Genomic DNA, 13,993 nt, shown 5'->3' on the forward strand with positions numbered 1-13,993 from the left:
TTGCAGCAAATCTTTTGGTGTGCGTAATTTGCAGCCATATCTACTGTTCTCGCTATAAAGCTTTCCAAAGCTGATGATATATCTTTTGGCTCATGTTATGGAACGTAAATCTATATCAAACTCCATTCTATCTAATTAGCTGGCCTATGACTTGAAAATATTGTAAATATATAGACACTGGTTGCAACAAATTATGCTCTCAGAACACCACTACTTTTGCCGCGCATAAACACATCTTACCAAAAGATCGAGCATAGATCAACCATAACAATTGACAAAATTCTTACCAAATTAGTGACGTTTTAAAAATAAAATAAATAAATCTGTCTTTGCGCTGCCTGATTTTCGCAAATCAATTTTCCGTGCACATACACTAAGAGGGGAAAAAAACCGTATCAAAACTGGAGTAAATGTCGAGACTTCGAAATTGTGCACAAATAATTAGTATCCATTTTGGAGGCATTTTTTAAACAAAATATATTGTACAAAATACAAAGTTGTATACAATTTTGGTGCTACCTGTAAACTCCTTACCATTTCCACGCATAAAAAAAAACCAAATTGACATTAGAGATTATCAATTTTCTGCATACTTATGCCGCCAATTCTTAAAAAGCTGGATTGGTGTCTTTATCAATGTACTTCTGTTGACGCGCAAAAACACAGTCCTATTGTAAACCACATCTCCCCTGTTTCTTAGCTCTCCTACTCATCACTGCTTCTCAAAAATTCACCTTCCTCCTTCTTCTCATCTTCAAAGCACCATCTTCCGCTCTTGCTGTACCGTCTGTCTGCAGATTTTGGTATGCCTTCTTGCTCTCATTTCTCTAAGACACATGCGTTAAAATGATCCATGATAAAGCTAAATGCAAGTGCAGCTTTTCTTTAGAGCATTACTATCATAAATTTGTTTCGAAATTATGTTTAAAAAGAGTTGCTATGTATCATGTCGCAGTGTTTGAGTGTAGTTTTATTGCTTTTTCCATTCCGCATAAACCAAACCAAACGTAAAGAAATCATTAGTACTACAATACGAGTAGTGGAGAAATGGTTTTCCATTTTACTACTGGGTTACATACTATTGATGGAGGTTCGAGATTTGGGGTCTATGAAATCCCTTCTGTGTTTGTATGGATATCTTTCTCTTTCTTTTTCTTTTTCTTTTTTTAAAGTTGGGTATAACAAGTCTAAAAGTATAGGAATGCAAGTAATCTCTATTTCCATCTATGTTTTTTTGCTAAGCAAAAAAATTTTATTAATCTTTATAAAGAAACTAGTGTTATTAACGGCCTGCAAAACACGTCGGCTTGTGCTCACTAAGTATTTTTATTGGAGCAATGGACTTAACTGAACACGGTTAGAGGTTTGTTAGAGATCATAGTGGCAAAATCCACCGGTTCTAATCAATTTGCTGAGTTGTTCTTTTGTTGTTTCGTCAAAGTTGTAATTAACAACCAATCATGGTGAATGAGTGGAAAGGTATTTCTAAACCCAGAATGATATTTTATTATACGCAAAGAAGTCATGGAAATGGTATGTTAACATAGGTTTGCAGGGTCTTGCATAGTGATAAGCTATAAAAAAAAAGAAGCGTAATGAACTTGGATTGCACCAAAGACGGTGAGTATTTATGGGTCTTCTAAAACTACTGATTTCTTGAAAGCATGAGCACTTGTATCAATGATGGCCGTTTTGTGTTGCATTGTGTGGCGCCTGTATTTCTTCCTGGACGTCATCGTGTTTATAGGAGATGCCGTTGTTCAACTAATGTATTGTACTTTTCAGCTCGGATCAGCCCAACCTTCCGACTGTCCAACATCAGCTGAAAACACTTAAACAAGAAAATTTCAGGGTCAAAAGAAGATTTGAACATAAATTTTATTATTGCATGAGCATTAGCATTTGGCATACTAATCAAGATCAAACAGATTCTTGTTTGTTTTATTATCACTATGCAGGTCGGACTTTTTTTCATTTATTTTCAAAATGGAGTCTTATGCTTACCATTTGGAGAAAAGAAACTCTTAATCTTGATGGTAAGAAGGGAAAATTGATGATACCAGAAATTAAAAGGGACACACAATGAAGATGAGAACTTACTTCGTTCCCTGCCTCCTTCATGCGAATACTGATCATAAAGTGGAGATAAACCTTCAAGTTCCTTTTGTTGCTCAGATTCCTCGTACTAAATAACAAAATCAGTTGACTGTGATCTACTTCTTCCACTCTGTGATGCCATTGTTGCATTGGAACGCACCCCTCTTCCATCCGAGAAAGCCTCTGATTTTGAGACAGAATGTTTAGACAACATGCTTTTCAACGAATGCCTCTCGCGTCCAGACTCGGAAGCTGGTCTCAACCTTTCCGTTTCTGTCTCAGCTTCCTTCCTTTTGGCCTTAGATAGCCTCACTTCCTTCAAAAGCATTTGCTTTTCCGCGGTGTCCAAGTGAGGGACCTCCCGCTTTGCCAAAGCAACCGGTCTTTCAGCTCTCTGCATCCCCGGAGTTCTTCAAAAGCATTAGTTGTTGTTTTGGGCAACACGAGCTTAGAGGATGCTACACTTGAAGAAGTAGCATTCTAAACCCCAGGCTCCTGAGAATAGATTATACACTTGGTGATGTCCTGACAGAGAGGTGGGGCTTTCTTCGGCAAATGATGATCACAAACAACACCATTTTGGGATTTTCTGGCCTGAAATAATCCTTCTGGCTCCAGTGGCTTGTGTAGGTGAGCTTTCTGATCAAAAGATCCAGGCCTGCAGTTATAGGTGCAAAAGGCCGCAAGGAATTTGTCAATTGGACCCTTGAAATATAGGCATCAGATGTGTGGTGTAATCCGTATCGACCTCAGTTTTTAAATTTTTTTTAAAAGTTAAAAGAGTAAATTTAGGGCTATATTAGTTGAACACCGCTAAATTGCTGATAAGAAATTATAAACAAGACCAGCAAAGGACCCTATGGATCAGTACGACCGGATATGGGCTGATCAGGACTTTTCACCTTTTCATATTTTACCTGGTTTCAAAATACGAAGCACCTTCAATTCATCGTACACTTATCGTCGCTAGCTATTGCCTTTTTTTTCACGACCCCCATGAAGCATTAGGTCATGGAGTGCAAAAAACCCATTCTAGTTTGAGAAAGAAGCATTGGCCGAGTGCCCTGAATGAATAACAAGGCATTCAAATAGAAATTAAATGCACTCAAACGATAACTTCTGCACCACAATAATCAATCAATCATGAGTATTAGAGCTTCCGAACGCAAGCAGCAAAATACCAGAACACATATAGGAGAGCTTCAAAAAACTACGTCAGTAAAAGGTTTTGAAACCAGCAGAAGGGAACCGCGAACCGAACACCATTTAAGCAGAAATCAAACAATCAATGGAGATTAGGGCTATTTTCCAGAATCGATCGATGAAACTAAAAACTTATTTCGATTGTTGTGTGTATGCGTCGGCCTTTGTTGTGGAGAGAGAGATTTTCAGACCTTGTTATTGTCGTAGAGTGGAGTAGTACTTCTCGCCGCTTCTGTTGCAGCTTCGCCATCTCGAGTGAGAACTCCATTGCCGTGGAGCAAATCTCTAGCAGTTTATGAATCATAGAGAGATGTGCACGGCGTGATCTGCTCAAAATAGGCATCATCCTATCAAGTTTCTTAATAAATTTTTACTGTTTCAAAAAAAAGAAAGAAAACTGGCTGTATTTGGTATCAAAGAAGACATGAAGGAGAAGCTCATGTAGTCATGTTATGTGGCAACCCAAACAAACACAAATTCAAACCACTGGAATAAAGCATACGGAACAAAAACAAGTAAAATGATGGAAAGATTTTGCCCAATTTTTGGTCCATTCTTGTCTAGTAATATTGGGTCTCATTCTTGTCTAGTAATAAATCACCACTCATCAGTAAGCTTTTGCCCAATTTTTGGTCCAAATATTGGTGTTGTATCAAAATTCCCATGGTATGCAATGTTATACTGATGTCAACAGAGATTTATTCATCCGTTCTTTGAGTGCCTTAACCTCGGTGCTCTCCTTGTTCATACAAGCTGCACCAACTTCACCAAACGGCAAGATTTTTATTGATCTCGCCGGTGCAGTTTCAGAAAGCAACCAAAATAAGAAAGGAAACCCATGACTCTTAAGATATTTGGACCAGGAAGCAAATAAGTTTTAAGCACATCAATAGATGAATGCATGATTACATATTTGTGGTTTAATCTGTATGCAAGCATGTGAGCAAGCAAAATCTCTCATTCGTGAATTTTTTGTAACAGGTCCATCGCGAAAATTTACATCTTAGCATCAGATTTGATGAACTTAAAACTGTACAGTTTCGATATGCAGATGCATTACCCGTCCACAGTGATCACGAAAATTAGAGAAAAACCTCCTCTATTTATTTCATACTTTAGAGTAGCCAAGAAATTGTCATGATACAGCCAAAAAATAACACCCGTGTCATTTAGGGCCCATGAGTATAAGCATAGAATCATTTGAGATAAGTCATTGTCGGAATATTTACATAATTGAATTTCGCTGCCCTCCCAGAAACCATGTATATGGTGAACAAGTTCCGGTAGATGTCATAAGTAGGAGAGAAACCTGCCTCCTTAAGATTTGAAAAATATCTTACAGTCCTTGGGAGATCATTCAAAGCAACAAACAGCTTAATTACCACATGGTAAGCCGGAAAATCAAACAGGCAATTCATCCCTTCCATTTCCCAAACCACCGGCAATGCCTCCCTATATTTCTTTTGACAGAAACGGCTATGAATCAGAGTAGCGTACATAACTACACTTGGATCCTGCGCAGATTGTTTGAACCAATTGAAAAGGCGCTCCACAATTTCAAATTGCCCATGCCTTATGCAAACTTTCATGACAGCCGTGCAGCCCGGCTGATTTAAGCTTAGATCATCTCTTTCTCCAAGATCTTCTAACAGGGGCAACACCTGCATGTGCTTATCTGGGTTCTTTTCTAATTCCAGTAACTGTTTGAAGTGAACGAGAGAGCAGAGTGATTCATCAATTCTTTTAGAGAAGATCAGAAGCTTCAGAGACAGAGATCTGTTCAAGACTACTAATGATAGGTTGAGTCCTAGAGCATGAAATGAATCCAAAGATTTGGAATGACGTAATTTTTATCCAGTAAGCAAAACATGGTCTAGTATGGTTGAAAGATATGAACCAAACAAGCCAAACTATTAGTATCATGCAAAAAATTCTACGCAGAAATTACCGGAATTACATCCATCGTTCATCTCCTCTTCTCACATTTATGTTTCCAGGATTTGGCATGCTTCTCTGCTAGTTTCCGATCTCTGTTCTTTTTTTTTCTTCAGTATTTCTCCCATGATAACCTATGAACCTTGTGTCGTTCATCCTGCCATATTAAATAAACAGTTTCTATTCAAACAACTGTTCAAGCAGGTTCCATACATTGAGTACTCCATGGGCCATTTGAAGTTGAATCATGGGAAAATAAAGTGGGAGAGTAGAGTCTCAGCTGCTACGAACCATTAATGGAATTTCATACTACGCAGAACTTTAGTACTTTCATAACCAACACAACTGAACGACCTTGTTACAAATTGCATGCCACTACTTCTCTTGGCGAAAAAGCTATAAAGAAGACTGTACAGTTAATCTGGTCTGTAATAGTCGTAATCAATCAAACCCCATACAGAAAACTATCTACTCATCTAATTGAAACCCGCGAAGTTTAGGATGCCACAATGGGGAGGGAGAATAACGTTTTGTTTCTTTTTTCCTTTGGAAGGCAAATCATGCCTCTCCTTTATCCACAGAAAAGACACCACATGAACCATGCCTCTCCTTTATCCACAGAAGATCACTAGATATAGTACACTTCTATTATCAATTATGTCATCCCTTCCCTCCAGGAAAGAAGTTTCAGAGCCATAACAAGGTGTCCAAAAGTTTTGCAAAGTTCACCAGAGCCATCAAGAAAACCACTGGTCGCATCGCCGATTTGCTCGGCTCGACTCACTCTCCGTCCCATATTTTCAAATAAGTGACATGCAACCATAAGTGGCATACATTGGTTTCAAATGACAGCATTCCACATGATGAAGAACAAGCTAAACTAACTACCACCCTCAAACAGTACCCCACATAGAAAACTACAATCGGCACAAGTCATTCCAAATTTATGACCATTTTCAAGTTGCATCTAATGCAAAAGCTTTAAAATTTTGCTGCCATAGCAGCCACTGGAGCTGTGGCAAATTGGTGATAAATACATTCTTCTTCTTCTTCTTTTATTGACTGATTGAAGTACTATTTATTTTAAAATACCATTAACAAAGTAATAAAGATCAAGGAATTTCAAGAAGAAAGTTGCAGAAGATACTGTTAATTTGAACTTACTGAAACACCAGCAGGAGGATCACAGTAACCAATAAGAAGGGAAAATACATAGTTCTGACCATTGTGACGAGCCTGAAATGTTAAACAGTAAGATTTTGTAGACATAGGCAATACCGAATCGCTCGAAAAGAAATTAGAAACAGAAGACAGGATTTACTTTGGTGATATGACTTAGATCTGGAGGATAGGCTCCTCCATTAGCAAATCTAGCAGCTTGTTCATTGGCTTATGGCTGCGGGAAACGATCGCTAAGTTTACCAGGGCGAGTAAACATTTCACCCTCATCATTAGGTATTTAGGTCCATCAACAACCTCAATCTCAGCTGCCATAGCCTTTGTTTCCTCCTCTGTGTATGCTACACCCACCAAGTCAAGATATGAAATTAGGCCCATAGAATGACAAGAAGCAGAGACTTGCTGGTAAACCTGATGACCACGACGAATTCTGCCCAGTGAAATCGAACATATTAAGCATACTGTAGATAAAAAAGCTCAATAACTGTAAGAACATAAAAATACACTACAGTGTTCAAACGAAATGAATGGTCTACTTGAGAGTAAGAAATTTCATGAGGAAATACTAAAGCTCAATGCTGCTGCAGGAAGAGGTCATAAATTTTCTGTTAAAAAGCTATGATGCAAATGGCTAAAAACATCGCATGATGACATAGCAAGAGAAGAAGTGGTGCTCTATAGGAGAAAAATGGCCAGCAGGACTGAAACAAGAAATGAGCAACTTGGAGTGAGTCGTCAAACTGAGGTTAATTGTTTTTGTTCAAGGGTTGACCATAAATCAACCATCCTTTGACAAGTTGCATCGCTAAGAGAAAGCTCAACTAAAAGCTTAAGACAAAGCATCTAGAAAGTATTTCATAGGCTCAACAATACTCACGAGCCATGGTCATATGAACTCAAAATGCCTTGGTGAGGTCAAGGATAGTTTGGACATGGTAGACCATGTTCAGCCTCATGAGCAGATGCTATTGTTGTGAAACTCAAAAGCCCCGATACACCAGCTCTGAGCAGTGCAAAAGTTCTTAGGTATTCCATGCCAGGAGATCCATCTTTGTTAGAAAAACGGGATGACAAAACTGGAGGGACCTGCAGAGTGTCATGGAAGATACAGTATCCTTCAGTGGCGAGCACCATAAATGAAATGGTGAAATTTCAGGGACCACCATCAATAAATTATTTTTTTTAAAATAACCAAGTCCAAGACTCCCAGGCTATAATAAACTTATCATCTGACACCACTCTGTGCCAATCCAAGATTAACACCAGTAGAACACAAATTCTTTCCATAGGCAAGTGCAATATGCATAACCACCATCCAAATTCCTCTTTCTTATGGTCTTGCTAACATGTATCGCACTACCCCAAAACCATACTATCTTGCTGGAATCCAAAAGCTTGGAAAAACAGTCTATATTCAGAACAACCAACAATTAAAACAACCATGACAAAGAGATGACATCCACTTATTGAGCTCTCGTGCACAATAAATTCTGCAGCGTACCACAATCAACTGAAACCAACGCTCACCGTTATGAGCCAGACTTCGTGTGCAGCATTCAGTGGACAACAAATAATAGGAATTGACAAACTAAAGACCACAAGAAGCACAAAATGCTACCAACCTTGCCCAAAACAACCACTCGCAATCTAGCATGATCATACAGGCCAGCACCCGAACACATTTTAAAGTGCAGAACAGGCACAGAAATATGACTGTTCGTATCTCTGCATTCCGTGCGAGCATGACAGGTACGACACCTGTTAATAGCTGATTTAGTCCTGTTGTCATCAATGGCGCTAATCAGTACCTACGAAGTACCCCAAGCCAGTCATCTGTGCACGGATGATGTAATACACCAGACGCACACCACACTGCAAAGGCGGTTTTTTATGACAAAAAGATTGTGTTGCAATCTTTAAACTCTAGAAATCTACAGTCCACGGTACGATGGGCAAGCAAAATCATTTCACTCATATTTAGAAATAAATATATCAGGATGAATTGAGATACAGAACTAATGAAAGACAGTGTCAAAAAGGAAAAAAAAAAATGATATCGCGAGAATCAATGGCATCCGATGTGTGTAGATGCTCGATCTAAACACTTAATGGTTTTGAATTATAACGTTTTTTTTTTTTAAATTTTTGGACGGCTTGGATCATCCGGCCGATGGCCGGAGTGGGCCCGGCGCACCGTCCGGGAACCGTAGACTTTCCGTTTGTTTGGCTTGTCCATAATCTATCCGATTTCTTCTTTTTCCTTTTTATTTTTTCCTCATGGTGCGCCTAGACTTATCCGATAACCGGTCTACCGTCCAGTTGTCCACCAGCCTTTTTTTTTTTTTTTAAAAAAATTAAAAAACGCACTAACATAAATTAAGAAAAAGAAACAAATCCAAGCGCCTTTAGTGTGAGCATCTTTCGCCAAGTAAAAAAACTAAGGAAACCAACGGAATGGAGACCGACCGGTTATCGACGGCTGCGCGGGGTCCACTCCAACCACTCCAGCCGTCCAAAAATTCAAAAAAAGAAAAACCAAATGGGCCCCACGCGGGAATCAGCGACATTTAATGTGTGTAGGTGCTCGATCTAAACATCTCATTTTCAATCGAGCACATACACACATCAAATACCGTTTATTCTCGCATGGGCCCACATGGAGGCTGTCCTCAATATTGTTTTGACAGTGTGTGAAAAGGGGGTTGGGGTGATGTTCCTAACAAATAAATTATCTATAGTGGCTAAACGCCCATGAGCTACCAACCAACATAAATGGACGATCCTGGGGTTCGCACTTATTACTTTCTCATGCCTATTCTGTCAATTCTATGGTATTGTTAAAAAATTAAGTGTTTTAATTTTCAATTCATTTGAATCGGTGCGAAAATTTTATTTTTTTGGATCATTTTATCTTAAAGGATCATAATTAATTTTTGTCTCTAGGGCTCTCCTAATCAAGTATTTGCTCTACAGAGTCCCAACTAAAAAGCAGATACTTAATTATGAGCGCTCTAGAGACCAAAATTAATTATGACTCTTTAGAATATATGATCAGAAAAATTAAGATATTCTCACCGATTCCAACGGATTAAAAATTAGCTCTAGGGTTCTCATGTACGAGTCTGAAGATAGTCATAGAATCAAATGAAGAGCAAATACTTAATTATGAGAGAAATGTGGGAATAAATAAAGGAAATACAAAAATATGAATATTTAATTGAGTAGAGAGTGAGAGTAAAGAGTATGATGCAGTACATATTTTAAAAGTAAATAGCTAAAGTAATAAAGTGGGTTTTTAAGGTGTAATATGGTTCAAAATTTAAAGAGGTTGATGCCGATGCTCTTAGTGAGAGCATCTTTCGCCAAGTAGAAAAACTAAGGAAACCGACGAAATGGAGACCGTCCAAAAATTCTATAAAAAAAAACTGAGTGAGCTCAATGCGGGAATCAATGGCATCCGATGTGTGTAGGTGCTCGATCCAAACACCCCATTTTGAATCGAACACCTATACACATCGAATACCGTTTATTCTCGCATGGGCCCACATGGAGGCTGTCCTCAATATTGTTTTGACAGTGCGTGCAAAGGGGACTGGGGGTGATGCATGTTCCTAACAAATAAATTATCTTTAGTGGCTAAACGCCCATGAGCAACCAACCAATATAAATGGACGATCCTGGGGTTCGCATGGATTTTCCAAATCCAAGACCAATTCGCCTAAGGTGGGCACACCGAACCTTCAATGCAAGAAGCGTAAGCTTCCTTGCTAATGAAGTTGTCCGAAGACGAGTTCCAACTAATCGCATGGATTTTCCAAATCCAAGACCAATTCGCATAAGGTGCGCACCAAGAACCTTCCATGCAAAAAGCGTAAGCTTCATTAGCATTTTGCCCGAAGATGAGTTCCAACTATTCGCATGGATTTTCCAAATCCAAGACCAATTCGCATAAGGTGGGCGCACACAGAACCTTCAATGCAAGAAGCGAAAGCTTCCTTGCTAATGAAGTTGCCCGAAGACGAGTTCCAACTAATCGTATGGATTTTCCAAATCTAAGACCAATTCGCATAAGGTGGGCACACAGAACCTTCCATGCAAGAAGCGTAAGCTTCCTTACTAATGAAGTTGCCCAAAGACGAGTTCCAACTAATCACATCCGATTGATCACTAGTGTGTAGCCAGAAATTTAAGTAAGTGGGAGCACTTTTTAAACACATTTCAACCACAAAATTTTGTAGTAAGCAACGTTAAAACGTTTGTGCTAAGAATTGAAAAACCTAACATATTTATTAATATTCTAAATTACATAGATTTTAAAAACAATCGAATCGCTTGAATTGTCTCAGCGAATCAAGTGTAAGAGCAATTCACTACACAATATATATATATATATATATATATATATATATATATATATATAAAGTAATATTGCTCCCATTGTTATTAATTGCTAAAGTATAAAACGAAGAGCCCATGGTTAGGCATTTTTGAATTTTAGATATTATGCATTAAAGAGTTCCAAATAGTAAGCGACAGTTATTTTTCACATTAGACATCTCATTTCGCCTGTGTAATGACAATGTTCAAATATGTGAAACAAAAAAATGAAAATGAAATGATATTCGACATGCCTTAGAAAGATTAAAAGTAAATTTATGAAATATAATATAAAAAAACAAAAAATATATTTTAAAATCCTAAATTTTTTTAAAAATTGAGCGGGGGCGCGTGGCCCGATTGTCCCATGCTCCCTCCGCCACACTGTACCAATTAACAGTATGGCTCACAACCAGCCGTTTCACAGAACAACGAATGGTAAGTGAGGTTTGACCCTCCCCCCCCCCCCAAAAAAAGGGGTAAGTATCAAGGAGGGTAAGTGGGCCTTCGATCATGCCCCGAAGAGGGCCATGACCAATCCAATAATCAAACCAAAAACTAGTGTTGACCCATTGCACACCACTAGCTGAAGCTTCATATAAACTAGCTCCACAACCGTTGATAGCAGGTTTGGAGGGTGGTATATGATTGTGAATTATGTGAGGCATCCAAAAATCTTATTTGGTGTTGGCAAAATACGAAGGATTGCTAATGCCATGGGATTGCAAATCCCACGACTTCACCGGATTAGCCATTCCAATAGAGAATAATTTTCTCAAGAAGGGTGAATATTACATTTTCTGTGATTGGTGAAAATTATGTGGGTCTCGCCACAAATTAACTCATTATTATTAAAAAGTGTATTGATTATGTGAGCCTTATACAATTTCCATTAATTACATAAAGGGTAATGTTCACCCTTTTTGAAGGAATGTAAACAAAATTATTCTCCATATATCACACAAATGCCCACTGTATATATGACACAAATGGCCACCGTATATGTTGAATGGAGGCTGCCAAAAAAACCCCATGTCTCTCTCTCTCTCTCTCTCTAAATGTGTAATGGGTAGTGATGAAAATAGATTTTTTTGGGAAGGCCATGAAAATAGACTATTTGAATAAGTTTTAGGCGGGTAGCAAAAAATAAAACGTTGATATTGTGAGAGGCCCATGACTGTTAATTTGTTTAGTATCATGGTGAAAGACAGTAATTTCATAACATATATTAATATATACTCTCTCCGTTCCAATTTATTTATTCAGTTTTGAGAACCCAACTTCTTTAAGAAATACAACAATTGTTATTCACACATTACTATTGACTGGTCGGAAAGAACCCCCCAACTCTCGTTTTACAACATATGTCATTCTCTCACAATACATCATGACTTTTAATTCAAAAAATAAGTACTTATAGTTTGCTTAAAAATTAAGCCACGCTTATTGGCATTTTGATATCCAATAAGCCAGGGTCTTTCGGCCTAATAAGATAAATGACATTTTTTTTTATCTTTATTCAATTTTTTTTCACGTTTGTTAGCTTTTCGTCAAGTTTTTGTGAATATCTAAAAAGTAAAAAATTAAAATCGATTTTTTTTGAATAAAAATGAAAAAAATTAGCTTATTGACTTTTTTTTTTTTATCTTTATTCAAAAAATTTAGGTTTTGATAATAATTTTTTACTCTTAAATTCCTCTCATCCTAACAAAGCAATAATTCCTAACAAATTGACCAAAAACTAATAAATATGAAAAAAATTTAAATAAGGACGAAAAAAATAAACTATTTGGCTTATTAGGCCAAACGGTTAATAATCTGCAATCCTTGGCTGGCTAAAATAATGACACGTGTGTAGGCAGCATGCCCTTTGGAATTTCCGGATTTCAAAATGCAAGGTCTCGGAATTGAAGGAGCGCGAGCGGAGAAGCAAGCGCTCGTAATTACAGAGTCGCCACTCGGGTTTGAAGGTCCGACACCCAAGGAACCGTATTCGAAACGCTTACTACGCTGTTTTGATTTGAAAAAGTGAAAGAACCAGCCCGTTATAACCATATATGGGTTCGGGAGCCAGGTTACGAGAGAGGAAAGGTTTTAAGGCACCCCTCTCGCCCAATCCGGAAATCGGTCTCTACTTAGGCATTTTGCGAAAATATTGCGATTCTTCTTTTATTAATCAATTTTTAGCCAATTAAGGCGGGGAAACTGTTAATCGGGATTTAAGACTGGAACAGTTTGCAGGATGTGATTGAAAATAGCAAGGATGTATGATATACTAAAAAATAAATGAGATAGAACCTAATACTGTGACCGGATATCGAAACAGCGCGTTGGCGTGAATTTAACACAAACAATGGCTAACTTGCATGCATGGATTAGCCAGCATGCAAGTACACCATCGCGCGTCAGACCCACTCCATCGCACGAGGGTCCATATCCTCTCAACAGATTAAGTTCTGCCCCTCTCTGGGCTTTGGAAGGACCAGTGCACACCTAGGGTCAAACCAAACAATTTATATGAATTGAAAGCGAATAATTATTACAATCAGAATGAACAGAAACAAGATGCAACCCCTAAACAAAGGGGGTATCAAAACAAAGGTCAGAGACCAAGTTGTCCATGCAAGGGCGATTTCTGGAGATGGGCTGGCCATGATGACCATCGCGTGACACACTGAGATGATCGCGCGATGGATCTGACTGGACTTCCAGAAATTGCTTTGCATACCTAGGTTCTGAAACATGTTCAGGAGCAACTCAGGGGCATTCCAAAGTAACTTAAATAAACAAACTAAGCTAGCTATGAATTTTTAGCATGCAAAACAATGCAGTAACTCTATTCATGCTTCACAATAATTTATAATACTACAGGGAATAGAAGATAACTAGCATCCTATCCCCACAAGGACTGTCTCGCGCAAACTAAAACAATCGCGCGAGTGAATGGCTCCATCGCGTGTAGGAAATCAGTGGACAGTTCTTGTAACTCTGCTGACCTTAGTGTCAGGACTGGTATAGATTACCAGTCTTGGTCCTGCCAACCCCCCCTCAGGGATCAAAACAGTACGTAGGCAGTAAAGTTATACCTTTGCTTGAGTGAATATGGAAATGGCTTGAAGAAGGTGGTAGAGCTTATAAAATAAGTGTATGATGATGGCAATGGTGAGAGATTATGAAGTATATTGGGGTTTGTATGTCTTTT

At 38.3% G+C, this 13,993-nt stretch overlaps 2 protein-coding genes and 1 pseudogene across 3 annotated transcripts in view; 2 read left to right on the top strand and 1 right to left on the bottom strand.

Moving 5' to 3' along the window:
• LOC131312049 (putative late blight resistance protein homolog R1B-16) overlaps positions 1 to 2,052 on the top strand; it is a 104,773-nt gene extending 102,721 nt beyond the window's left edge. Inside the window, exon 4 of the mRNA XM_058339768.1 lies at positions 1,959 to 2,052. The gene's annotated coding sequence lies outside the window, so the exon portion shown is untranslated. The remainder of the gene's footprint in view (positions 1 to 1,958) is intronic.
• Positions 1 to 13,993, top strand: part of LOC131312048 (putative late blight resistance protein homolog R1B-8) — a 45,917-nt gene that overhangs the window by 11,969 nt on the left and 19,955 nt on the right. The window lies entirely within an intron of this gene.
• On the bottom strand, positions 1,230 to 8,444 carry LOC131312058 (cytochrome c1 2, heme protein, mitochondrial-like; annotated as a pseudogene).

The sequence above is a fragment of the Rhododendron vialii genome, chromosome 12a, assembly GCF_030253575.1.
Source record: "Rhododendron vialii isolate Sample 1 chromosome 12a, ASM3025357v1".
NCBI lineage: Eukaryota > Viridiplantae > Streptophyta > Magnoliopsida > Ericales > Ericaceae > Rhododendron > Rhododendron vialii.